At 41.0% G+C, this 26,414-nt stretch overlaps 1 long non-coding RNA gene across 1 annotated transcript; it reads right to left on the bottom strand.

Annotated features, from left to right (window-relative positions):
- Positions 1–6,376: 6,376 nt before the first annotated feature.
- LOC138921980 (uncharacterized) lies at positions 6,377–17,430 on the bottom strand. The gene is made up of 3 exons (XR_011435040.1): positions 17,356–17,430; positions 8,038–8,229; positions 6,377–7,637 (listed from the first exon to the last, which is right to left on the bottom strand). It is a non-coding gene; the product is annotated as an uncharacterized lncRNA (long non-coding RNA).
- Positions 17,431–26,414: the final 8,984 nt, after the last annotated feature.

Below are 26,414 nucleotides of genomic sequence, written 5' to 3'. Positions count from 1 at the left end.
TTACGACCAGCATTTTTTTAAAGCAAACTAAACGAGAGTTTAAAGATGAATGGAATCAAATATATACTACGATGTAGGTATTTTTTATTGGTTTCAGCTATCTGCATATGTATGTTTGCACTAAAATGTAAAACATATTTTTGTGAGTTCTGGTCCAAAAAAAGAAAAAAAAACTGGGGCCGGCCTGGTGGCACAGTGGTCGGGTTCGCGTGTTCTACTTCGGTAGCCGGCAGTTCGTGGGTTTGGATCCCAGGCCAACATACAAACCGCTCATTAAGCTATGCTGTGGCGGCATCCCACATACAAAACTTAGAGGAAGACTGGCACAGATGTTAGCTCAGCGACAATCTTCCTCAAGCAAAAAGAGGAAGATTGGCACAGATGTTAGCTCAGGGCCAATCTTCCTCACTAAAATAAAAATTTTAAAAAAGTGAGAAACCCTAGTCTATAAAAGCTAGTAAAAATCTCTGATACAGATGCAAACATTACATAGGTATAACCAAATTTACTTATTAAATTCTTCAGTATGTAGGATAAAAATTTCCATATTTATCAGCCTATATACATGCAAGAATGTATATCTAAAGATATATGTTACATGAAATAGCTATAAAATAAATTTCAGAAATTAAAAATATTCATTTGATTATTATGTTCCTACTAACTTTCCTATTCGTGGAGTTAAATATGTATGTAGGAAGCAAAACAACCTATTTCTATGCTTTGGCTTTTAACATCATCAAAGCACAAGATGTTGCTGTACAACTGGAATATATATTAATATTTTTATTGTCGCTTCTTGGGAGAGTTTAATAACTCCAACTTCTTATGTTCATTTATTAAAAACCTACTATATCCCAAATCTGAAGATACTTCTGTAGGTTTTTCTACTTGAGTGCACATGAAATCAACGATTTGGTGATTCACAAAAGAATGGGTAATCTACGCGATTCCCAAACACAAGTCTTCTAGTGGACGTTAGGTATTTAATAGTTAAGAAAGCGTTTCCTGAGTGTTCATAAATAACATGTTCATGTCAAATAAAAGATAATTTAACAGCTATAAATAAATAAATAAAAGGCTGAATGTAACAAGCCAGATGAAAATAAAACGCAACGCGTGTGATTCCAGTTACACAAAATTACGGGAAGTTAAAATAATCTATTGACAGAAGATCAGAGGTTGCTTGGGGACAGCGCACGGCGAGGGAGAGGGTGGTCAGCGAGCGGAGAACTGAAATTGGAGCGCCCTGGGAATAGAATCATAATGATATGTAAGAATCTCTGGTTATTAAAAGGGACATTGCTGGGTCTCACTCTAATAGGGACAACACAGAGGTAATTATTATTTTATAAAACTCCAAATTCTTATACCTGACATTTTTAACTAACACTTGGAAAATTTCAGGCTCCTAGAAAAATTTCATTGGAGAGTGGATAAAACCAAAGTTGCCAGGAAAGAACCCATGTTATGATCTCAAATTGGGAGAAGGACCTTGTAATAAGTGCATATAGTCACATCCATTTGAGAGAAACATAGGAATCATTAATTATTATTCACACAGTCAGAAAATGTATATCAATATTTAAGGTAAATGCATGTGAGAGGTCAAGTGTCTTCCTCAAGCCGGACAATTCATTGCTTTCAGACAAATGAGGGCATCTCTAGGATGGATCTCAGGGCTACTACAGAGCATGCAGCTGCTGAAGGAATGGATTCCACTTGCTAAACCTCTCCTCCCATGAGGGGATCAAATCAGCTTCTCTCCTCTGAGGCTCCTTTGTGAACCTCACAGGAGCGATTCCACAACATGCTTTCGTTCAGATCTAGGAACTCACTCGGACCAGGCCTCATATCCAAGCAGGGATGTGAAGTGTCGTGGTCTCCTGAGGATGGCTGCCCTTGAATCTGGAGCAGATGGTTCAGCAGTCATGGAGACACAGATCCTCAGAACCTGCCTCCTTCAGACGCCTGATAGGAGCTCGGCCAGCAGCATGAAGAGCTGCACAGGCAGAGACAGATCCAGCAATCACTCTGCTTTCCTGGAGTAACAGTGTGCCCCGCACCAGGCTAGGCACCGGGATAGTGACAATGACACTGATACAAGTGGGTAGTGATCATAACACCCAGAAAGTACAACGGGCTGTCATCAGGGTCTTTTTTCTCTCTTTTCCTCCTCTATCCCCTAACGACAAAGTTGAAAACAATAACAAGTGGCCGGAATTCATGCAGACACTCACGGTCCCGCAGTAACCACAGGGCCATGGGCTTACTCACGTGTTGTCACTGAACGCTCCCAGCGATCCTGGGGTTTGAGCATTCTCATCCCGTTTAACAGAGGGGGCAACTGGGGCTCAGAGAGAGCCGTTCCCTGTGTCATCTCCCGCGTCCCTGAATTTAGAAGGAAAGTATCTGTAGGACACCCTTGGGGCAGGACGCCACACTCACTGGGACCGGCGAGACCCCAGTGCCTTTACCTACGAGCCCGCCGGGACTCTGAGTCCCAAAGCGGGAAAGACCCGCCTTGGATCTGGGTCCCTTTGTCTCCTCCACGTCCCAGGGCCGTTCATCCCCCACCGTGGGGTCTCCCATCTCAGCTGAGTACCCAACACCTGAAGGCGGGACCTGCTCTTCTCGCGAGGCCACCTCTGTCTCTATTACAATGTCGTCATGGTCGCCGTATCGCGTCAGCTTTCTGTGGCACCCGCGAAGCGCTGGAAGGTCCTTACACCCGAAATGCTTCCCATCTATCAGCCATCCAGTGCAGAGTCCTGAGAAGCTGCATCCTCTCAGCCACCCGACGCCATGGGGTCCGTCATCTGCATGAAGAGCTTTGCCCCAGGACATAAACATCCGTCAATTCTCAGCACATGTCTGACACATCCTGCATCCATCCATCCGTCTATCGGTCCGTCCAACCAGGAATTCAGTTAAGAGGTATTAACACCAAACGCTGCACCATCCCTTTGCTTAAGTTCTAGGCTTCTCCAGAATGGAAACAAGGAAGTCAAGGGTGGAAAGGGTGGTGTGGTAAATTCAGATGTTAATTCTGAGAAGAGAGGGCTCCTTCCCATTAAGATTTCACCTGGCTCAAGTCTCTTATAATTGATTTTAAAATATGCTTTAATACCTTGGACCCCTCTCCACACCTCTAGTTACTGTCCTCTTTACATATCATCCCGTTTGCACCAAAGTTCTAGGAAGAATTCTGGATACTCAACTCTCATCGCCCTGCACCTCCCCTCCAACTCAGTTTCATCCCTCATCGAATGGGGCTGTGTTCCCCCTCACTGCCACTGAGAGCACACTTGCCAACTCAACAACCACCTCTTTGTCACCTTTATCAATCAAGAATATTGAAATAGGGGCCGGCCCGGTGTTTGAGCGGTTAAGTTCGCGAACTCCGATTCAGCGGGCAGGGTTTTGCTGGTTCAGATCCTGGTCGAGGACATGGCACGGCTCACCAAGCCATGCTGAGGCGGCGTCTCACACGCAACAACAAGAAGCACCCACAACTAAAAATATACAACTATGTACTGGGGGGCTTCGGGGAGTAAAAGGAAAAATTTAAAAATCTTAAAAGAAAAAGAATATTGGAATACCTATTCAAAAGGAGGCAGGCATTACCGGAGAGGAAAGGATTTCCTTCCCCCAGGACGGAATTCAGTTGCTTGGGTAGAGACAAGGATTATACTGCAGTGCGATCAGTTACGTAAATGCCTGTGTTGTAAACGCCTCCACAGAGTCAGAGTCTGATAGCGTGAAGGTGGTGCTTAGAGACTGGGCTTTCACATGGGCACACCTTTCCTCTGACATATCTCATACGTTTGCTTCATTGAAAAGTATTTTGCAAATATGTTTAGTGCATGTTAGCAATAATTTTTTAATGCCCACTTCAATAACCTGCCTTATCTGTTTTTCATTTCTTTTTCAAGGGATTAACAGGTACGAAAAAAAATCGTCTGTGATTATAATGTTGTTCCAAATTCTGCCATTGTTTTATATGTATATAGTCTGAAAGCAGTGTCTAATGTGCCATACTTAGACAATATAACGGTGGTGATAGGGAACTCTTTTGCAGTTTTCTGATTAAGTCAGAATTCTTTCACTGCACCGCAGAAATCATGATGCTGGACTTTCTCTGTGGAAGTAGCCATTAATTAAAAAAAAAATTCAATCTACAAAATAAGTTTCAATGAACCCATACTGATATAAATAAATGTTTGAATGAAGAAATAAATGGATGACAGGAGACAAACTGTCTTTATGAAATAATTCGAAAAAATATTGCAATTAACATGGAGGTAGATATCCTGCCTCCATGAGGTGAACCTTAATTCAGCCTCCACCCTCGAGGGCAGGGCAGGCTTAGAGACTCACTCCTAAAGAACAGAGTCTGGGAATAGAAAATAGTTACTGCACCCTGGAGAAACTCAACAAACACCACCTTAACCCAATGAGGTGGGTCAACCTGTCCAGTGACCCAGTGATGTCATGTGGGTATCATGTCCTCCCAGATATGATGTGACAAGAAAGAGCCCTTCAACTCTACGGTGTTCCTTCTCAAAACCCAGAAGCGCAGTCTAATCACTGTGCAGACTAGCCCTGCATCCCTCAAGACTGCCAGGGGCATCAAAACGGCCTGGCAGTTCCTCACACAGCTCAACAGAGAGTTACTGTCTATGACCCAGCAATTCCACTCCTAGATGCACAGCCAGGAGACATGACAACACATGTCTACATAAAAATTTGTACACAAAGGTACATGGCATCACTATTCATAATAGCCAAAAGTGGAAACAATCCAAATGTTCACCAATTAAGGAATGGACAAATAAAATGTGGTATATTATTTGGCAATAAAAAGGAATGAAATGCTGACACAAGCTACAACACGGATAAACACTGAAAATATTAAGCCGAGTGAAAGAAGCTGAATATGCAAAACAACACATATCATATGATTCCATTTACAGGAAATGTCCAGAAAGAGGACATCAGTATAGATGGACACAAGGAATTCCCTCCTTTCTACGCAGACTTCCAGAAAGTTCTGTCTGGTGGGTTTGGGCCACAGCCCCTCTCTCCCAAGTTCCTGCTGAGGGAAGTCCAAGCTGCAGTTCAGGCTTCCGTCACAAGGTGGCAGCAACATACCCTCAGTATCAGACTTCTCTCCTAAGAACTGCCTGCCAGGAGTAAAAAACGGTACAATAACCTCTTAAAACCCAGCCTGCAGCCAGCCCTGATGGCTCGTGCTTAAAGTTCGGTGCCTTCACCACAGTACTCGGTTCATTTCCGGTCGCGGAACCACACACTCCCTCTGTCAGTTGCCATGCTGTGGTGGCAGTTCACATAGAAGAACTAGAAGGACTTACAGCTAGAATATACAACCACGTACTGGGACTTTGGGGAGAAAAAACAAAAGAGGAAGATCGGCAACAGATGTCAGCTCCGGGCGAATCTTTCCCTTCAAAAACAAACAAATAAAACAAAACAGCCTATGAACCCATATAGAATGGTTGTAATTCTTTCTGAAGAAAAGTGATAGGTGTACAAGAAGATTGTAAAAACATACACTCCGGGACCTGCATGGGATGAAACCCCAGTGGGCAGTAGCGCGCCTTGGGAGTCAGAGGCTGGTGGGACAAGGGCAGCACAGGGCAGGCGGAAGGTGACAGAGAGGCTGAGGCATGGCAGCAGGGTCTGGGCAGCCGCGTCCTGGACAGGGGATGACAGGCGGCATGGGAGCAGGTCTGGGAAGCCTGTACTGGGGTGGGGTAACGGAGAGGGAAATCCGCCTCCTCTGGCAGGGACTTTCTCTACAGTGTGGACTCCTCAACCTACACTGATGAGGGAAGAGAGAAATCAGCGAACACGATGTAGATCTGGGGTCAACAGCAGATGGAACTGCTTCAATATACAGATGAATTTTTGAAACAGAACTGGCATCATAGTAAACCAACCAGTCCAAGCTATGTGTTATTCTTTGCAGAATGCACTCCTTTTTCTCAAAAAAGAAAAAGCAAAATGGGTATGGATGCGCTGTCACCTGGTGGCCAGATGCAGGATTGCAGCTCTGAGAGTCAGACCACTGGGCTCAGCAAGAGGGAGGGAGGGATAAAGCCTGGGAGTGACTTAATGGGATCAGCCAGCGTTGTCTGCATTTCTCTCACCTGGAGCAATCCCTCTCAATCCGTCAGTTTCCCAGGATATAAAAAGCACATTTTCGGGGATATCCAAACGCGAGATTGGAAGTCCAGCTCTGGTCTGAATGAGGGTAAAGCTGCAACTGTGAGTGTGTCCTTGAGGTGGTAGAGCCAGAGGGGACACACACACACACACACACACACACACACAAAGTCAACTGGGTTTTTTTAGCTACTTCATTTCCCCATGAAATTGAATACAATGAACAGTTTTACAAAGTAGTGAAGATATGTGCACTCTTGTCAATCTGTTCACGAGGGTTTTCTGTTTTCAGTGTTACCAAGGTACCATTTGTCCTGAGTACAGTATTTCACACAATAGGTGAAACTGTATTTATAAATTGAAGTTGTCCTGCATCTCTCACGGCCCCGACTCCCACCCCTGACCCTAAGGGGCCTGTTGTCATAGAGTGGGGCCTCCTCTCCAGATGGGTCCCTGTGGCGGAGGGGTGCACGAACACAGACACCTGCACACACACAGCGTCTCTCCCAAGAGATTTTACATAAAACATTCTACATCTTGACTTTTCCTCTTAGTATTATTTTTCAGGATTAGAAAATGATCTCATGATATTAGTTCTTGTGATTTTGGCATATTGTAACTGACGTGTTGATTGTTCCTGTATATTTGTATGTAAATCTTTCGTTCAAAGCTCTTGCCAATCTCTTTGTTTCACAGTAAGGGTGTTCCACAAATCGGGGATGCTAACCCTATATCTGTGGTGTCGCTTGCACGTGTTCTCCCTGAAGTCTACACACTTCTTTGTGTTTTTAAATTTAGAATTTCCTTTTCCATTTCAATAGTATTGTGACTGAAAAACTTTACAGATCAAAAATTTTTTAAAGGTTCAACAACACCTGGGAGCATGAAATGGCCTCTATAGGGAGAGTACAGCATCCAGAGCCCCGGAGGCATCAAGACAAAATGGAAAAACTTCAGTAATTCCAGAGTGAGCTGCTGACTGGAGACGACAGAAAGCGTTTCCCTGGTTGACCTAAACTCCCCTCCACTCGGGACCCTGGTATGAATATTGGTCACAGTTACGGGGAACTTGAATGGCTTTAGGATTCAAGGAGATGGAACATCAAGTACAATTTCTCAAAGCTGTCCCATACATACCTTCCTTCCCCCTAGATCACATGTCCCATCGGCAACACCTTAGCTTCTGCTGAGCCCCACTCTCCGCTTCAGGGGTCAGCTGACAGATGTGGCCCGACACCTGTCTCTTGGTGCAAAGGGTGGGATTTCATCTCCTCTGTCATCTTCATCAACCAGAGGGGTTGCTGAGTGACTACTCCTCAGGGCCACATTATCAGGGGAGTGTGATGGATCGTTTCTCCAGCCCTGGAAGCCCATTTCTGAAAGGGAGGCTGCTCTGTGTCCTCTGGGGAGGGCTAGGGATGGAGCCTCATTTCCATCCTGACACGTACCTGGAGAGGGGACATAATTTCTCTGAGCCAGAGCTTGATCATCTCTGAAATGGGACGTAGGACACCTCACACCTCAGTCACAGAGCTGTCCTGAGGGGTAAATGAGAAACCCTGCCCAGAGTACACGGCATGTGGTGGGACTTCTGTGGCCCTTTAAATGTCGGGACACAGCAGCAGGGGCGGGCTGAGCCTCGGGGCTGAGGCAGGCACTGTGAGGAGTCATTTCTCATTTCTCCTAATGAGACTACAGACATTAGAGGAGGTAGGCAAATCTCTCTCTGATACGCCTTCAGTTCAAAGTTTTGGAGACAGAAGGTCCTCTGCTTTCTTGGATGTTTCAGAAGCTCCTAGGAGCTGCCCCACATCGTGCCTCTGCGCAGACCCTGATCCAGTTCCTCACCTGCTGAGGTCGGTGAGAGACGGCGCCAGGGCAGCGAGGGGTGGCGTTGGCCTAACTGCTGCTCAGGACTGATCCGAATCTTAATATATTTATAGGAAAGATCTGGACCTGTCCCAGTCATCAGTGCAGGGGTCCTCAGATCGTGCAAGATCCAGCCACGTCACGCCAGGATTTCAGCCATCTGCTGCCTCCCTGACAGGCAAAAATCCAAAACTTACTAGGATTCTGTGACACACAATTCTCCATTCTTCCATTCACTGACAGCGAAATATGTATGGAGCTCAAAACCCACACTGTTCCACTGGAGGCGTCTAATTAACACAACAAAGGACATAAGAGAGAAATATGGGAAAATTCAAGGGGCAAATCTGAGATGCGATGGCTCTTGCACATTTAAGAAACTGAGAATTTCAAAAATCCCTCTTTGGACCCCTCTTTCCCATTCACACAGGTGCTCACCCTCTTTCTCTCTCTCCTTCTTTCCCTTCAATATCAGAGTTCCAGAGTTTTCCACCTTCCTCGTTAACATCCTTCACTTCCCACTGACTCCTTATCCCACTGCACTATTGATTCTGTCTCCATGACAGCAATGAACAGGCTCCCACCGAGGTCACAAGTCACCTTCCTGTCACTAGCTATGGATATTTGTATAAATATATTAAACATATGAGTATTGCTTTTAATGATCACGTATAACATGCATGCTTGTGCACATAGCTTCTGTCACTTAACAACAAATCTTTGACAATTTCCCAGGCTCTGGAGCATGGGGTGCCAGGTACAAACCCAAGCTGGCATGCTCCCTAACTGTGAAGTCCTGGGCCAAGTCCATATTCGCCCTGTCCCTCAGCTTCATCTAGACAAGGAGAATTAGCAACAGTGTCTACCTCATAGGGGTGTTGTGAGCATTAAATGAATCAATACGAGAAAATCGTTAGCACCTAAGAAAAATTTAGCCATAGTTATTTTTCTTATACATCTTTCTTGGCATTGCTATCTCTACAGGCGTGAAAAAATAGGATACAGACTAATGTTTACTCACAATCGATGACACTTGGGGTATGTGGTTAGTGAGTGTATCAGTTTTCTAGGACTGCCGTAACTAACGGGAACTTCATGGTTAGAACAGCAGAAATTCAGGATCTCATAGTTGAGGAGACCGGAAATCTAAAATCCAGGTGTCGGCAGGGCCAAGATCCCTCCAAAGCCTTGAGAGGAGAACCTTTCTTTCCCTCTTCCAGCTTCTGGATGCTGCTGGCTTTCTTTGCATTGTGGCAGCATAACCTCAGTCTCTGCCTCTGTCTCCACATGATCTTCTTCGCTGTGTGTGTGTGAAATCTCCCTCTCCTTTCTCTTATAAGGACACCAGTCATCAGATCTGGGAACCATCCTAAATTCCAGGATGATCTCTTCTTCACATCTTTAACTTAATTGCATCTGCAAAGACCCTATTTCCAAATAAGCTATAGGGGCGTAGAGTTTGGGGGGAACATTCAATCCACTACAGTGAGACAGGCGAGTTACAATTAAATGTAAGATGAGATCTTGTGTTTTGTATGTAAATATATAAATGCAAGCACACATGCATAAATATGTAAATACCTGCGTAAGAATACTTCTGGAAGAATATTATGCACAGGAAAACATTAGAAGGGCTTTACTTTGGGTGGGGGGCTTTGAGGTATTATTTTATTTCCCTTTGTATGTCATCTATTTCTAACTATAATAAACACCCATTGCTCTCAGAATTACACAAAATATTAAAAAGGCTGGGAAACATAAGCATTTTGTGGCTCAACCACAGGAAAGCCATTTGCTTTAGAATGGGAGCATCCCCGAGACACAGGGAGAGAGGCGGGATGTTGGAGGAGTCCCTTAACAGTGAAACAGGACACGCTTCCCCAAATTCTAAACCACACTGATTAAAATCAATAGTCTAAATGTCTGCCGAGTTAACTGATTGAAAAACATGAGGCCTTAGTTTTATCTTGCTGTGCCCTGATGAACAGTAAGGTCGAGGGTCTTATCAGATGAGCAGCAGTGGTGTGCACTGGTTGGATGTGGGCCCAGCAGCCACAGGGAATCTGTTCAGATCTCAGTCTGTGGCTCTCTAGCCCCGCCCTAGCTGTGCCTCAGCTCCCTGACGTTTAAAGTTGGGCGAAGACAGATCCTCCTTGTGGGCTGTGGTGAGGATGAAGCGAGTAAGTAAAGGTTTAGCATTTAACAACACTGTCGAACCCTGAGGAAGTCAGCAGTAATAGTAAGCATTCTTATCATGATTATTATACTAGGATGGACCACTGGTCTTTATACTGTCATTTTTATTATTATGTGGACTTATATTAATTGGCATAGATTGACCTTTATAATATTTATATTAAAAAGCATTTTGCAAACCTGAAAGTAGGATATGACCTCATTTCTATTCTTACATATAGTTATATTTGCATAGTAAAATTTCCGAAAAATATATATTCAAACAGTAACAATGCTTATCCATGAGTAATAGATTTTAAAGGTTTCTAATGATTTTTTTCCTTTCCTGCATTTTCCACTCTTACTTATAACACAAGTGTTTTGGTTTCGGAAGTGAAAACAATAATAAGGATAAATATCCCCAGCCCTTTGCGTAGGACAGTGGCTCAGCGTCAGATCGGAAACACCCCTAAGTCAAGGGAATTAGGTAATAAGGTGGTCCTAGAATTAACTTACGAATCTACCACATGAGAGTTCCCATTGGCAGCTTCAGGGACCTTGCAGGTGCCCGGGGGAAGGCCAGGCAGGAGTCTCCAAGAAGCCTTACATTTCACAGTCAGAGGACATGCCTACATCCCAGGATTTTAATGAAGGTCACGACATGAAAGTAGTTTCACAACATGCTTCTTTCTCTTCTCTCCAAATAAAGCCCCTTGACCTGAAAGCAGGCTCATGGGCTTAACCACCAGGTTAGCCAAGCAGTGACCACCACAGGGGAGGAAAGGGGGAGGGGCAGCATGAGATGGCCCAGCGCTCAGCCCCACCGCTCCCAGAGGGGAGAGCGCTTCAACAGCGGGCTTCAGGGGAAACGTGTAGTCACAGGCACATTCAGCCCAGCGCCCGCGGGCTATCAACACATGTAGAATAAAACCCCTTTGAAGTACCTTCCTCGTGCAATTAAAAATAATAAAAGGAAAGGAAAATACACACATGCCCAGAACTTGTAATACAAACCAGCTCAAGTTCAAAATGAGACGCATTCCTAAACAAATTGAGGGATTTGGCATTAGTCTGGACACGGGTAAACTAACTCCCTGCAATCACTGTCTTCTCTCCGCAGGACGGCCCGGATTTGGGTCTGGATGATCAGGCCTAGATGAGTAACAGTGTGCAAGAAAGACGGAAAATTAGGCCCGCACAAAGGGGAGGAAGTTTCACATTCAGGATATATTCAGGCGTTGCTTTGCAGTAGCTGGCACCTAAGAAACTCTAAGACTTTGAACACATCGCACAAAAAAGTGACTGAAAATAGTATCTGCTGCTTCTGTTCGTGCTCCCTATAGCAAGTAAACCGAGAAAACGGGTGTGTCCCCTTCAGAAGCTCTGAAAGAGAAGCCACGTGGCAAGGAGGCACAAATGGCAGGGCCAGCTGTTGAGATGTGCATACGCATTTGTTCTCCTCATGCTTCTTCAGTCCTCCTTTCCATGAGATAGCTAGGTGTCTATAAACAAACACATGCAACAAAATAATACCATATTTCTTGTATGGAATATATACATACGTACTAAAAGTATAAAGAAATGCGTTAAGAATGAAAAATCCAAGTTCTTGTTAGTGGTTGCCCACAGGCAAGAAGGAGGCTAATGTGATCTGAAAAGACTTCAAATGATATTCAGCTATATGTGTATTGTTTTATTTCTTAATATGAGTATATTGAAATCCGTTATATAATTTTCTATAACTTTTAGTATGTCTGAAATATTATATCAAGCACTGCTTGGTGACTTTATATGCTTTCAGCATTGATCTATACTAATTTGGAAAGTTTGGGAAACACAGTGAAGTCCAGTTATAAATATATAATCAATCAGCAAACCTACCACTCATTAATATAAAAAGCTATCACATTTCTTCATTTCCTCCCATTATATTCTCTGTGCATGCATAGATACATCACCCGTGTATTTCATATATCTGAAGACTCAGAGTTGCTATAGATCATGAAACCCGCAATTAGATGTGCCCAAGCTTACATCACACCTAACTACAAAACCCATGTCCCTACCCATTGGGATACAGAATCTTTTTCTGTGTCAGGGCTGAGGCCAGCACAGGGGAAATGACAGCCCATGGTCCTGTAGGCAAGGACTGATCTGATATTTGGGACCCAGGTCAACCGACTTTAGTCTGCTGTACAGCAGACCCATCTTGGTACTCTGTTCTTCTGTACTGTCTCCTTTCTAGGGAGCAACGGGTGGCTGCTACTCCAGTGTCAAAACAGAAGGTAAGAACAAGGATCAGAAAGCACATCAAATACAAATAAAGAGAAGATAATTTGTTTTCTCTTTCCCACCATCCCCAGGTAACTTATTCTGCAAGAAATGGCACTATATCCTAAACATCATATAAACAAAACTAAAAACATCTCATCATTTCAAAAACCATGCAAATCTCAACTTGCATGAGAAATGACAATCAACATATATCAAGATGGCCCAGGTGTTAGAAGGATCTGACAAGGATTTTAAAGTAGTCATCATAAAAATGGTTCATTGAGTAATTACAATTGTGCTCAAAATAAATTGAAGAATAGAAATTTGCAGGAAGAAACATAAGATATACAGAAGAACAATATGGATATTTTAGATCTAAAATATACAATAACTGAAATTTTAAAAATTCAGTGGATAGACTCAACAACTGAATGGAGAAGAAAGAGAAAAGAATCAATGAACTTGAGGATAGAACAATAGAAATTACCCAATTTGAGCAAGAGAGAGAAAATAGACTCAAAAAAAAAAAAAAAAAAAGAATAAACACTCAGGGACCTCGGGGAGTATAACAAAAATCTGATATTAGTGTCATGGTTATCTTGGAAAGAAAGGTGAAAAAGCGCATGGATGAAAAAGAATTTGAAGTAGTAAAGGCTGACAACCATGTAAAATAATACAACTCCTGTTGAGGAGATGTGATAGTATGTAGTAAAATTACACAGGTATTTACTGTTGGAACCAGCAATTTCTCTTCTAAGAATCTATCCCAAAGATACAATGCAAAAAGACAAAAAGGCAGAAGCACAAGGCTATTATTAGCAGATCAATTCATAGCATCGGAAGATAAGAAACAAGACAGACATCCACCAATAGGGGGCTGGTTGAATATCCTATAGTACCTCCACATCCTAGAGTACTACGCAAGTATAAAACCCATGAGAGATTCCTGTTGGAGAATTATGGCAGAATAGGAAGCTCCAGACCTTGTTCCCCCACAGAGACAACATACAGTCCAGAAAGCCTTTATGAGAATTCCAGAAACAAGTTAAAAAGTTGCCGTACCCTAGGCAAGCACAAAGCCAAGAAGAACTCAGCACGACTGGGAGAAAATACCCAACTTCCAGCATCTCTCTCAGGAGAGAAAGACAAGAGTGATTTGTAGTCCAATGCTCTGCCTTTTCAGGGGCTTCCCAAGGGACTGGTTTCTGTCTCACATACTTTGGATGCCTGGGGGCCACTGAGAACAAATGACAGTTCTGCAGCCTATTGCAGAACCAGAAAACCTGCAGTACCACAGACAGACACCAGAGGGAGGAAGAGATTATGAGCTGGAAAAAAAAAAAAAAAAGGACCAACAAATCTCTCTAATTGGGAAATGACATGAACAAGCTCAGAGAAGTTGTAGCCACAAAAAAGGTTTGAGAGGTTCCAGACTCTCTAGCTAGGCTAGACCTTCCCCTGTGAAGATCTTCCCCTGTACAAAACCAGTCCCAGAAAGACTGGGAGAGGAGGATGCTTTTTCAGATGCATAAATCTCAGCAAAAAGTAGTAAGACATATAGAGAAACAGGGAAACGTGGCCCAACCAAAGGAACAAAATGAATCTCAGGAAACCTGTCATAAAGAAATAAGGATTTATGAATTATCTGACAAAGAATTCAAAATAATTGTCTTAAAGAAGTTCAATGCGTTACAGGAGAATACAGATAGACAAATAAACAAATTCATGAAAAGGATGCATGAACAAAATGAGAATAACAACAAAGGGATAGAAAAGATAAAAAAGCACCAAACAGAAATTCTGTAGCTGCAGAATACAATAACTGAATTAAAAAATTCATTAGAGAGGTGGAAAAGAAGACTTAATCCAGCAAAAGAAAGAAGCAGCAGGCTCAGAGATAGGTCACTTGAAATTACCGAGTCAGAAGAAGAAAAAGAAAAACGTATGGAGAAAAGTGAAGAAAGTTTAAGGGACTCATGAGGACACCAACAAAGAGACCAACACATACCGTAGGGGATTCCAAGAAGGAGGAGAGAGAGAAAGCAGCAGAGACTTTATTTCAAGAAATAATGGCCAAAAATTCCTCAAATCTGAGGAACAAACACACGTCCAAATTCAAAGAGCTCAAATGACTCTAACTAGGATGAACCCAAAGAGGCATTATAATCAAACTGTCAAAAGTCAAGACAAAGAGAGAATCTTGAAAGCAGCAAGAGAAAGTGAACCATCATGTCCCAGGGAGCTCCCATTAGACTATCAGTGGATTTCTCAGAAGAAACGTTACAGGCCAGAAGGGAGTGGGATGATATATTCGAAGTGCTGAAAGAAAAAAAAGGAATACTCTATCTGGCAAAATTTTCCTTCAAAAATGAAGGAGTAATAAAGACCTCCCCAGACAAACAAAAGCTGAAGTAGTTCATTGCAACCAGACCTACCTTACAAGAAAAGCTAAGGGAGTCCTTCAAGTTGAAACGAAAGGATGTGAGACAGTATCACAAAAGCATGTAAAAATATAAAGGTCTTTGCTGAATGTAAATGTACACACAAATAAAGAATCCTGTAATACGGTTATGGTGGTACATAAATCACTTTTAATTCTGGTATAGAATTCAAAGGTTAAAAGCATAAAAAATAGCTGTAAGTATAAACCTATATTAATGGCTACAAAATATAAAAAGATGTATTTTGTGACATAAATAACATAAAGTGGGGGAAAAATGTAAAGGACTGGAGCTGTTCTATGCAATGGAAGGTAAGTTTTTATCAGGTTAAACTATATTGTTATAACTACAGGATGATTTATATAATCCCCATAGTAAACACAAAGAAAATTCCTCTAGAACATACACAAAAGAAAAGGAGAACAGAATCAAAGCATATCGGTATAATAAAATCAATGAAACACAAAGGAAGGCAGCAAAGAGGAAAACAGGGACAAAATAAATGCAAGACATACAGAAAACAATTAGCAAAGTGGCAATAGTCAGTCCTTCCCTATCAGTACTATTACTTTAAATGTAAAAAGACTCAACTCCCCAAAATACACAGGGTGGCTGAATTGATAAAAATCAGTAAGATTCAACTATATGTTCTCTACAAAAGACTCACTTTAGACAAGAAAGATACACATAGGCAAAAATTAAAAGAACGGAAAAAGATATTCCATGCAAATGGTGACCAAAAGAGAGCAGGGGTGACGATACTTATATGAAGAAAAATAGACTTTAGATCAGAATTGTCACAGGAGACAAAGAAGGATATTATAATAATGATAAAAGGGTCAATTCACAAGGAAGTTGTAACAATTATAAATATATATGTATCTAACATCACAGTACCCAAATATAGGAGTAAACATTGACAAAATTAGAGGGAGAAATAAACAGTAACACAATAATACTAGGAGATTTTCATATCCCAATTTCAATAATGAATAGAACGTCCAGACAGAAGATCAACAAGGAAACACAGGATGTGAACAACACTAGAGATCAATTGCACTTAACAGACATATAAAAGAACACTCCACCCAACAACAATAGAAAGCGCATTCTGAAGCACACATGGAACATTCTCCAAGACAGAGCACATGTCGGGCCGCAAAACAAGTCTTAACAAATTTAAGAAGGTTGAAATTTTTTTTGACCACAATGGAATGAAACTGGAGATCAATAGCAAAAGGAAAACTGGACAATTCACAAATATATGGAAGTGAAACAACCTACTCCTGAACCACAAACGGGTCAAAGAAGAAATCACAAAAGAGATTAGAAGATATTTTGAGACAACTGAAAATGAAAACAAAACACACCAAAATTTACGGGATGCAGCAAAAGCAATACTAAGAGGGACATTCACAGGAGTAAAGGTCCAAATCGAAAAAGAAGATCTCTAATCAACAACCTAACTTTACACCTCAAGGAACTAGAAAAAGAAGAACAAACTAAACCCAAAGTTAGTAGAAGGAAAGAAATAGAGAGCAGAGATCAAAGAAACAGAGAATGGGGGCTGGTCCCATGGCCGAGTAGTTAAGGTCACGCGCTCCGCTCTGGTGGCCCAGGGTTTCACTGGTTCGGATCCTGGGTGCGGACATCGCTCTGCTCATCAGGCCACGTTGAGGCGGTATCTCACATGCCACAACTAGAAGGACCCACAATTAAAATATACAAATTTATGTACTGGGGGGACTTGGGGAGAAAAAGCCGGAAGAAAGAAAGAAAGAGAGAATAGAAAAACAGTATAAAAAAATCAACAATAATAAGAGTTTCTGTTTTGAGAAAATCAACAAAGTTGACAAATTCTTAGCTAAATTAACTAAGAAAAAAGAGAGAAGACTCAAACAAAAATCAGAAATGAAAGAGGAGACATTACAACTGATGCCACAGAAATGAAAAGGATCATAAGAGATTTCTATGAACAATTACACACCAAAAAATTGGATAACCTAGAAGAAATGGACAAATCCCTGGAATCATACAAACTACCAAGACTGAATAATGAAGAAATAAAAAATCTAAACAGACCTATAACTAGTAAGGAGATTGAATAAGTAATCAAAAAGCTGCCAACAAAGAAATGCTCAAGACCAGATGGCTTCAATGGACAATTCTACAAAAGACTCAAAGAAAAATTAACACCATTCCCCTTCAAATTCTTCCAAAAAATTGAAGAGGAGACAACACCTCCAAACTCACTTTATGAGGCCAGCATAACCCTGATACCAAAACAAGACAAAAGACACAAGAAAAGAAAACTACAAAACAATATCCGTGATTAATATTGATGCAAAAACCTTCAACAAAATACTAACAAACCGAATTAAACAGCATTTTGAAAAAGAAGATATACCATGATCAACTGGGATTTATCCCCACAATGCCAAGATGCTTCAATCTTGTCATTTTAACCACAAACTCTCAACACAAGAAGAAAAAAGATGTGACAATAACAACTTAGAAGGGAAAGAGGAAGAGGAAGGAACTGGCTTAGTCTCAGGAAATAAGAGGCTATCAGAAAATGGACTATCTCATTTATGAGATGTTTTATACAAACCACATGATAACCACTAAACAAATAATTAGAACAGAGAGACAAATTACAAATAAGGAGAAAATTAAGAAAACCAGCATAGTAAACTATCCAACTGAATTGGTAGTGTGAAATACACGGGACCAAAAACAAAGGAAATGCAGGAGAACTGGAAAATGAGTGATAAAATAGCAGCATTAGGTCCCCACATTTCAATATCACTCTAAATGTAAATGGATTGAATTCTCCAATCAAAAGACACAGAGTGGCAGGACGGATTAAAAAGCCACCAGAAATAATCAACAATTACAGCAAAGTTGCAGGGTACAACAATTTGCTGCCACCAGGAAAAACACCTCAGTGCCAGAGACAAGCACAGACTCAGAGTGAAGGGATGGAAGACAATACTCCAGGCTAATAGTGAACAAAAGAAAGTAGGTGTCACCATACTTATATCAGAGAAAGTAGACTTCAAGACAAAACAGGTAAAGAGAGACAAAGAGGGGCAGTATATAAGGATAAAAGGGACACTCCACCAAGAAGACGTAACACTTAGAAATATACATGCACCCAACACAGGAGCACCAAAGTATGTAAAGCAACTATTAACCAAACTAAAAGGAGATATCAACAGCAATACAATAACAGTAGGGGACCTCAACACCCCACTTACACAAATGGATAGATCATCCAGACAGAAAGTCAACAAGGACAGTGTAGAATTAAATGAAAAACTAGACCCGATGGACTTAATAGATATTTACAGAACACTCCATCCCCACACAGCAGAATACGCATTCTTCTCAAGCACTCGTGGAACATTCTCAAGGATAGACCATATGCTGGGAAACAAAGCAAGCCTCAATAAATTTAAGAGGACTGAAATAACATAAAGCATCTTTTCCAACTAAAGTGCTATGAAACTAGAAAACAATTACAAGAAAAAAGATGGGAAAGGGGCAAAGATATGGAGATTAAACAACATGCTACTGAACAACCAATGGATCACTGAAGAACTCAAAGGGGAAATTAGATATTATCTGGAGGCAAATGAAAATGAAGAGACAACATACCAACTCATTTGAGATGCAGCAAAAGTGGAGCTAAGAGGGAAATTCATCACAACACAGGCTCACCTCAGCAAACATGAAAAATCTCAAATAAACAATCTGAAAGTACACCTAACAGAATTGGAAAAAGAAGAACGAATAAAGCCCAAAGTAAGCCGAATGAGGGAAATAATAAAAATGTGAGCAGAAATAAATGAAACTGAAACCAAAGAGACAGTAGAAAGGATCAATGAAACAAAGAGCTGGTTCTTTGACAAAATTAACAAAATTGACAAACACTTGGCCAGGGTCACTAAGAAAAAAAAGAGAGAGGACTCAAATAAATGAAATTAGATATGAAAGAGGAGAAATTACAATGGATACCACAGAAACAGGAAAGATTATACGAGAATACTATGAAAAACTATACGCCAACCAACTGGACAAGCTAGAAGAAATGGATAAATTCTTAGACTCTTACAACCTGCCTCAACTGAATCAAGAAGAAGTAGAGAATCTAAGTAGACCAATCACAAGTAACGAGATTAAAACAGCAATCAAAAGCTCCCGAAAAATAAAAGTCCAGGACCAAACTGCTTCTCTGGAAAATTCTACCAAACAATCAAAGAAAATTTAATACCTATCCTTCTCAAACTATTCCAGAAATATTGAGGAAGACATATCACTTCCTAACACATTCTATGAGGCCAACTTCACCCTGATACCAAAGCCAGACAAGGACAACACAAAGAAGGAAATTACAGGCCAATATCACTGATGAACGTAGATGCAAACATTCTCAACGAAATATTGGCAAACCGAATACAGCAATACATTAAAAACATCATACACCATGATCAAGTGGGATTCATACCAGGGACACAGGAATGGTTCAACATCTGCAAGTCAATCAATGTGATACACCACATTAACAAAATGAGGAATAAATACCACATGATCATGTCAACAGACTCAGAGAAAGCATTCAACAACATCCAACACCCACTTCTCATAAAAACGCTCAATAAAATGGGTGTAGAAGGAAAGTACCTCAACATAATAAAGGCCATATACGACAAACCCACAGCCAACATCATACTCAATGGGGAAAAACTGAAAGCCATGCCCCTGAGGACAGGAACAAGACAAGGGTGCCCACTCTCACCACTCTTATTCAACACAGTACTGCAGGTTTTGGCCAGGGCAATTAGGCAAGAAAAAGAAATAAAAGGAATCCAAATAGGCAATGAAGAAGTGAAACTCTCGCTGTTTGCAGATGACATGATTTTATATAGAGAAAACCCTAAAAAATCCATTGGAAATCTACCAGAAATAATCAACAATTACAGCAAAGTTGCAGGGTACAAAATCAACTTGCATAGATCAGTTGCATTTCTATACTGTAATAACGAACTAACAGAAAGAGAACTCAAGAACACAATCCCATTCACAATCACAACAAAAAGAATAAAAGATCTTGGAATAAATTTAACCAAGGAAGTGAAAGGCCTATACAATGAAAACTACAAGACTTTCCTGAAAGAAACTCACGACGACATAAGGAGATGGGAACACATTCCATGCTCATGGATTGGAAGAATAAACATAGTTGAAATGTCCATACTACCTAAAACAATCTACAGATTCAATGCAATCCCAATCAGAATCCCAGTGACATTCTTCACAGAAATAGAACAAAGAATCCTAAAATTCATATAGGGCAACAAAAGACCCCAAATTGCTAAAGCAATCCTGAGAAAAAAGAACAAAGCTGGGGACATCACAATCCCCAACTTCAAAATATACTACAAAGCTATAGTAATCAAAACAGCATGGCACGGGTGAAAAAACAGGAACACAGATCAATGGAACAGAATTGAAAGCCCAGAAATAAAACCACACATCTACAGACAGCTATTCTTTGACAAAGGAGCTGAGAACATACAATGGAGAAAGGAAAATCTCTTCAACAAATGGTGCTGGGAAAACTGGACAGCCACATGTAAAAGGATGAAAGTAGACCATTCTCTTATGGCATTCACAAAAATGAACTCAAAATGGATCAAAGATTTTAAGGTAAGACCTGAAATCATAAGACTTCTAGAAGAAAATATAGGCAAGACACTTTGTGACATCAGTCTTAAAAGGATCATTTCAGACATCATGTCTTCTTGGACAAGGGAAACAAAAGAAAGAATAAACAAGTGGGACTTCATCAGACTAAAGAGCTTCTACAAGGCAAGGGAAAACAGGATTGAAACGAAAAGACAACCCTCCAACTGGGAAAAAATATTTGCAAATCATACACGTGACAAAGGGTTAATCTCCATAATGTATAAAGAACTCACACAACTGAACAACAAAAAATCAAACAACCTGAGCAAAAAATGGGCAGGGGATGTGAACAGACATTTCTCCAAAGAAAATATAAAGACAGCCAATAGGCACGTAAAATGATGTTCATTATCACTGATCAACAGGGAAATGCAACTCAAAACTACACTAAGATATCACCTTACACCCCTTAAAACGGCTATAATAATCAAGACAAAAAACAACAAATCTCAGAGAGGTTGTAGAGAAAAAGGAACCCTCATACATTGCTGGTGGGAATGCAAACTGGTGCAGCCACTATGGAAAACAGTATGGAGATTTCTCAAAAAATTGAAAATAGAAATATCATCTGACCTAGCCATGCCACTACTGGGTATCTATCCAAAGAACTTGAAATCAGCAATTCAGAGAGACTTATGCACCCCTATGTTCATTGCAGCATTATTCACAATAGCCAGGACACGGAAGCATCTAAGTGCCCATCAACTGATGACTGGATAAAGAAGATAAGGTATATATACCATGGAATACAATAGAATATATACAACGGAATGCCATAAAAATTGACAAAATCATCCCATTCAGAACAACATGGATGGACTTTGAGGGTAGTATGTTAAGCGAAATAAGCCAGATAGAGAAAGACAAACTCTGTATGACTCCACTTATATGTGGAAGATAAACAAACACATGGACAAAGAGAACAGATTAGTGGTTACCAGGGGGATTGGGAGGGTGAGGGGTGGGCACTAAGGGTGAAGGGGCACACCTATAAGATGACTGACAAATAAGAAGGTACAACTCAAATTTCACAATGTTGTTAAGTATCATGACCTCAATTAAAAAAGAAAACTCTGGTGATTGTCTCAATTGTGCACACAAAACATCTGAGAAAATCCAAGCCCTTTCATGATAAAAACTCTCAACAAACTAGGAATAGAAGGAAATTACCTCAACACAATAAAGGCCATATATGAAAAGGCCACAGCTAACATCATACTCAATGGTGAAAAACTTGAAGCTTTTCCTGTGAAGGAAGGATGCCCACTGCCACCACTTCTATTAAACACAGTACTTGAAGTCCTAGCCAGAGTAATTAGGCAAGAAAAGGAAATAAAGGTCATCCAAAGCAGAAAGGAACAATGAAATTATATCTGCTCACAGATGACATGATCTTACATGTAGAAAACTCTAATGATTCCAACAAAAAAACTGTTAGAACAAATAAACAAAGTCAGCAAAGTTGCAGGATACAAAATCAACCCACAAAAATAAGTCACATTTTTATACAAGAAAAATGAACAATATGAAAAGGAAATTAAGAAAACAATTTCATTTAAAACGGTATCAAAAAGGAATAAAATACTTAGGAATAAACTTAACCAAGGAGGTGAAAGACTTATATATGGAAAACTACAAAACTTTCCTCAAAGAAAGTAAAGAAGACATAAATAAATAGAAAGACATCTTGTGTTCATGGAGTGAAAGACTTAATTTTGTTAGAATGTCCATACTTCCCAAAGCAATCTACAGAATCAATGAAATCCCTATCAAAATCTCAATGCTATTTTTTGCAGAAAGAGAAAAACACATCCTAAAAGTCATAGGGAATTTCAAAGGACTCCCCAAACTTGAGAACACCGATGTTGAGAAAGAAAAACAAAACTGAAGGCCTCACACTTCCTGATTTCAAACATATTACAAAGTTACGGGACTCAAAACACTATGGCACTGGCATAAATACAGACATATAGACCAATGGAACAGAATAGTGAGCCTAGAAATAAACCCTTGCATATATGGTCAAATGATCTTCGACAAGCGTGCCAAGGTTACATAATAGGAAAGGATAGTCAGTTCAACAAGTGGTGCTGGGAAAACTCCACATATACATGCAAAAGAAATTAAGCTGGACCCCCTCCCTTACACCATGCACAAAAACTAACTCAAAATGGATTAAAGACCTAAACATAAGACCTGAAACTATAAAACTCCTAAAAGGAAACAGAGGAAAAGCTTCATGACATTGGATTTGACAATGATTTCTTGGGTATGATATCAAAAGCACAGGCAACAAAAGCAAAAATAGACAAATGAGACTACATCAAACTTAAAAACTTCTGTGCAGCAGAGGAAACAGCAAAGTAAAAAGGCAACCTACAGAATAAGAGAAAATATTTGCAAATCATCTGTCTGATAAGGGGTTAATATCCAAAATATATAAAGAACTCCTACAACCCGACAACAATGAAAAAACAAATAACCAGATTAAAAAATGGGCAAAGGACTTCAATAGACATTTCGTCAAAGAAGATACACAAATGGCCAACAGGCATATGAAGAGATGTTCCACATCACCAATCATCAGGGAAATGCAAATCAAAACCACAATAAGACATCACCTCACACCTGTTTGGATGACCACTATCAAAAAACAGCAAATATTACAATAGCCAAGATATGGAAACAACCTAAATGTCCATTGACAGATGAATGGATAAATAAGATGTGATATATACATATACAATGGAATACTTTTCAGCCATAAACATTTGAAATCTTGCCATTTGCCACATCCTGAGGGAACTTGAGGGAATTATGCTAAGTGAAATAAGTCAGACATAGGAAAATAAATACCATATGATCTCACTTTATATGTATAATCTAATAGAAAAAAAACAAGCTCAGATACAGAGAACAGAGTGGTGGTTGCCAAATGCTGGGGGCGGGGGGTAGGCAAAAGGAGTGAAAAGAGTCAAAAGGTACAAACTTACAGTTAAAAAATAAATAAGTCATGTACGTAATGGACACCATGGTGACTATAGTTAATAATACTGCATTACATATTTATAGTTGCTAAGAGAGTAAATCTAACTTCTCATCAGAAGAAAAAAATTCCGTAACTATATATGGTGACAGATGTTAACTAGACTTATTGTAGTGATCATTTCGCAATGAATATAAATGTCGGACCATTATGTCGTACACCTGAAACTAATATAATGTTGTATGTCAATTATACCTTATTTAAAAAAAACAAATAACAAGTGTTGGTGAGAATGTGGAGGAATTAGAACCCTAGTGGACTGTTGATAGGAATGTAAAATGGTGCAGCCGCTATGGAAAACAGTACGGAAGTTAGTGAAAAATTAAAACACATGATTCGGCAATCCCACTTCGGGGTATATAGACAAAAGAATGGAAAACAGGATCTTGAAGAGGTATTTAAGCAGCCAGGTGAGTAAAACTATTCACAATAGCCAAGAGCTGGAAGAAACCTGTCTGTCCACCTACATACAAGTGGATAAACAAAATGTGTTATATACATACAGTGGAATACTATTCAGCCTTAAAAAAGAAGGATATCCTGTCTTATGCTACAACATGGATGAACCTTGAAGACATCATAAGTGAAATAAGCCAGTTACAAAAACATAAATACTGCATGCTTCCACTGATATGAGGTGTCTAAAGTAGTCAAATTCATAGAAACAGAAAGTAGAATGGTGGTTCTAGGGGCTGTGGGAGAGGAAAAAGGGAAGCTGTTGTTCAATGAGCGCAGTTTCAGTTTTGCAAGATGAGGAAGTTCTAGAGATCTGTTGCACAACAATGTGCACACAGTGAACACTATTGTACTATACACTTAAAAATGGTTAAGATGGTAAATTTTATGTTATGTGTGTTTTACCTCAATACAAAAGAATTTTTAAAAATAAAGCAATGAGGACTTCCTCTCTATACTGGTATGGAGCAATCGCCAAGATACACTGCTAAGTGAAAAAGGCAAGGTGCAAACACCAGATGATTTCACTCATATGTGGAATATAAACAAGCACATGGACAAAGCAAACAAACAATTCAGGGGTTACCAGGGGAAGGGGGGTGGGGGTGGGTGCGGGGGATGAAGGGGAGCACTTCTGTGGTGACAGTCAAGAAATAACGTACAACTGAAATCTCACATTGATGTAAACTATTATGAACACAATTTAAAAAAAGAAAAGAAAAGGGCAAGATGCAGAAAAATGTGTAGAGCTGCTGGTGTCCAAGACCATACGCACCAGCCACACATGGCTATTTAAATTTAATGAAATCAAAATTCAGTTCCCCATTTGCACTCACCAGCTTTCAGGTATTCAATAGGTAGCTAATGGCTCCTGTGTTGGAAAATAGACACAGAATATTTTCATCTCCACAAAAATCTCTGTTGGAGATGTTCCCGAGAGATCTTGTCAAGATGGCGGCATAAGCAGACTCTGAACTCATCTCCTCCCACGAACACAACCAGGTTACAAGTGTTTTTGGAAAAATTACCCTGGAGGGAAAACTAAAAACTGGATAAAAAGAACCCCCACAACAAGGGACAGTCCTGACTAAGGAGGAAGAGGCAGAAATTCCTGCTGGAGAGGAAAAAAGCCACCTTTGGGAGCAGCAGAGCTTCTCAGATGGCCAGCTGGGAGCCACCCTAAGGTGCGCAGCCCTCCCTGGAGGAGTGAGGACCGGAGTGGGGGCTGATACTGCTATAAGCATCCTTCAGACTCAGCCCAACTGAGACGGAGGTCTTACTGTCTGACTTTGCTGGCTATTAACTGCAGCGAGGATACCCCTAGAAAAGCTGAAAAGACCCGGGTCTTAAACGGCCTACGCACAAACTCACTCATTGCAGCAACCTAAAATCACCAGAGAGAAGGCTGCCAGTCCTTTGCTGAAACGAGACTCACCTGGTGGGTTCTGGGGGCATCTTGGTGAGAGGAGGGACCTCTCTGGAGACTGAGACATTGCTGGGGGACATTGTTCTGAATTGGTCCAGGCGTGCTGACACAGACTCTGGTGGGAGCCATTGAGGTTCATCCCTTGGCCTGTTAGCCCAGGGGTCTGCCATGCCCACTAGAGCACAGATTTAATCCAGTTCAGCCAGGGCAAGCAACCCACCCTAGGGATCGGCTCCACCTAACAGCAAGCCCTCAGGCTACTTTTCAGCCTGCAGGGACTGCCTGGATCCTCTGCAGGCAGGCAAGGGTGTCTGCCTCTGTGGGGCAGGGCCTGTGTGAGGACCAGGTGAACTGCAAGGGCCACTGGTGGAGAGGTAGGGGCCTCTGCAGTGTGGCATCAGGGTACGCTCCGGGGGGTTGAGAAGTGTGCACGGACCAGGACTGTGTTGACTGTGTATGTGGTCCTGTGGGGGGTGAGGCTTATCAGCAGCAGAAGACCTGTGCTTCACAAATTGCCATAAAAAGGATCAGCCACACCTTCCAAAGCCTGAAACAATTGAATGCACCCCTGCCTAGGGCCAGCCCCACTCAGCTGCACTCCTAAGAGAACTGACAACAGCCTTCTAGGCCTGAGGCCTATAGCAACTGTGAGCCCCTGAGCCTAGCAACCAGCTACACTGGGTACCAACCCAATGAAGAGGAAAGCTGCAATAGGACTGTGCTGATAGACTTTGTAGCCAACGGTGCTGAGGCTCCCCAAACCGGATTTACAAACAGCTGGCCAGGG

This window comes from Equus caballus, chromosome X (genome assembly GCF_041296265.1).
Source record: "Equus caballus isolate H_3958 breed thoroughbred chromosome X, TB-T2T, whole genome shotgun sequence".
Taxonomy (NCBI): domain Eukaryota; kingdom Metazoa; phylum Chordata; class Mammalia; order Perissodactyla; family Equidae; genus Equus; species Equus caballus.
Note: the sequence above shows the minus strand (reverse complement) of the source record. Positions and strands in the feature narration are given on the sequence as shown.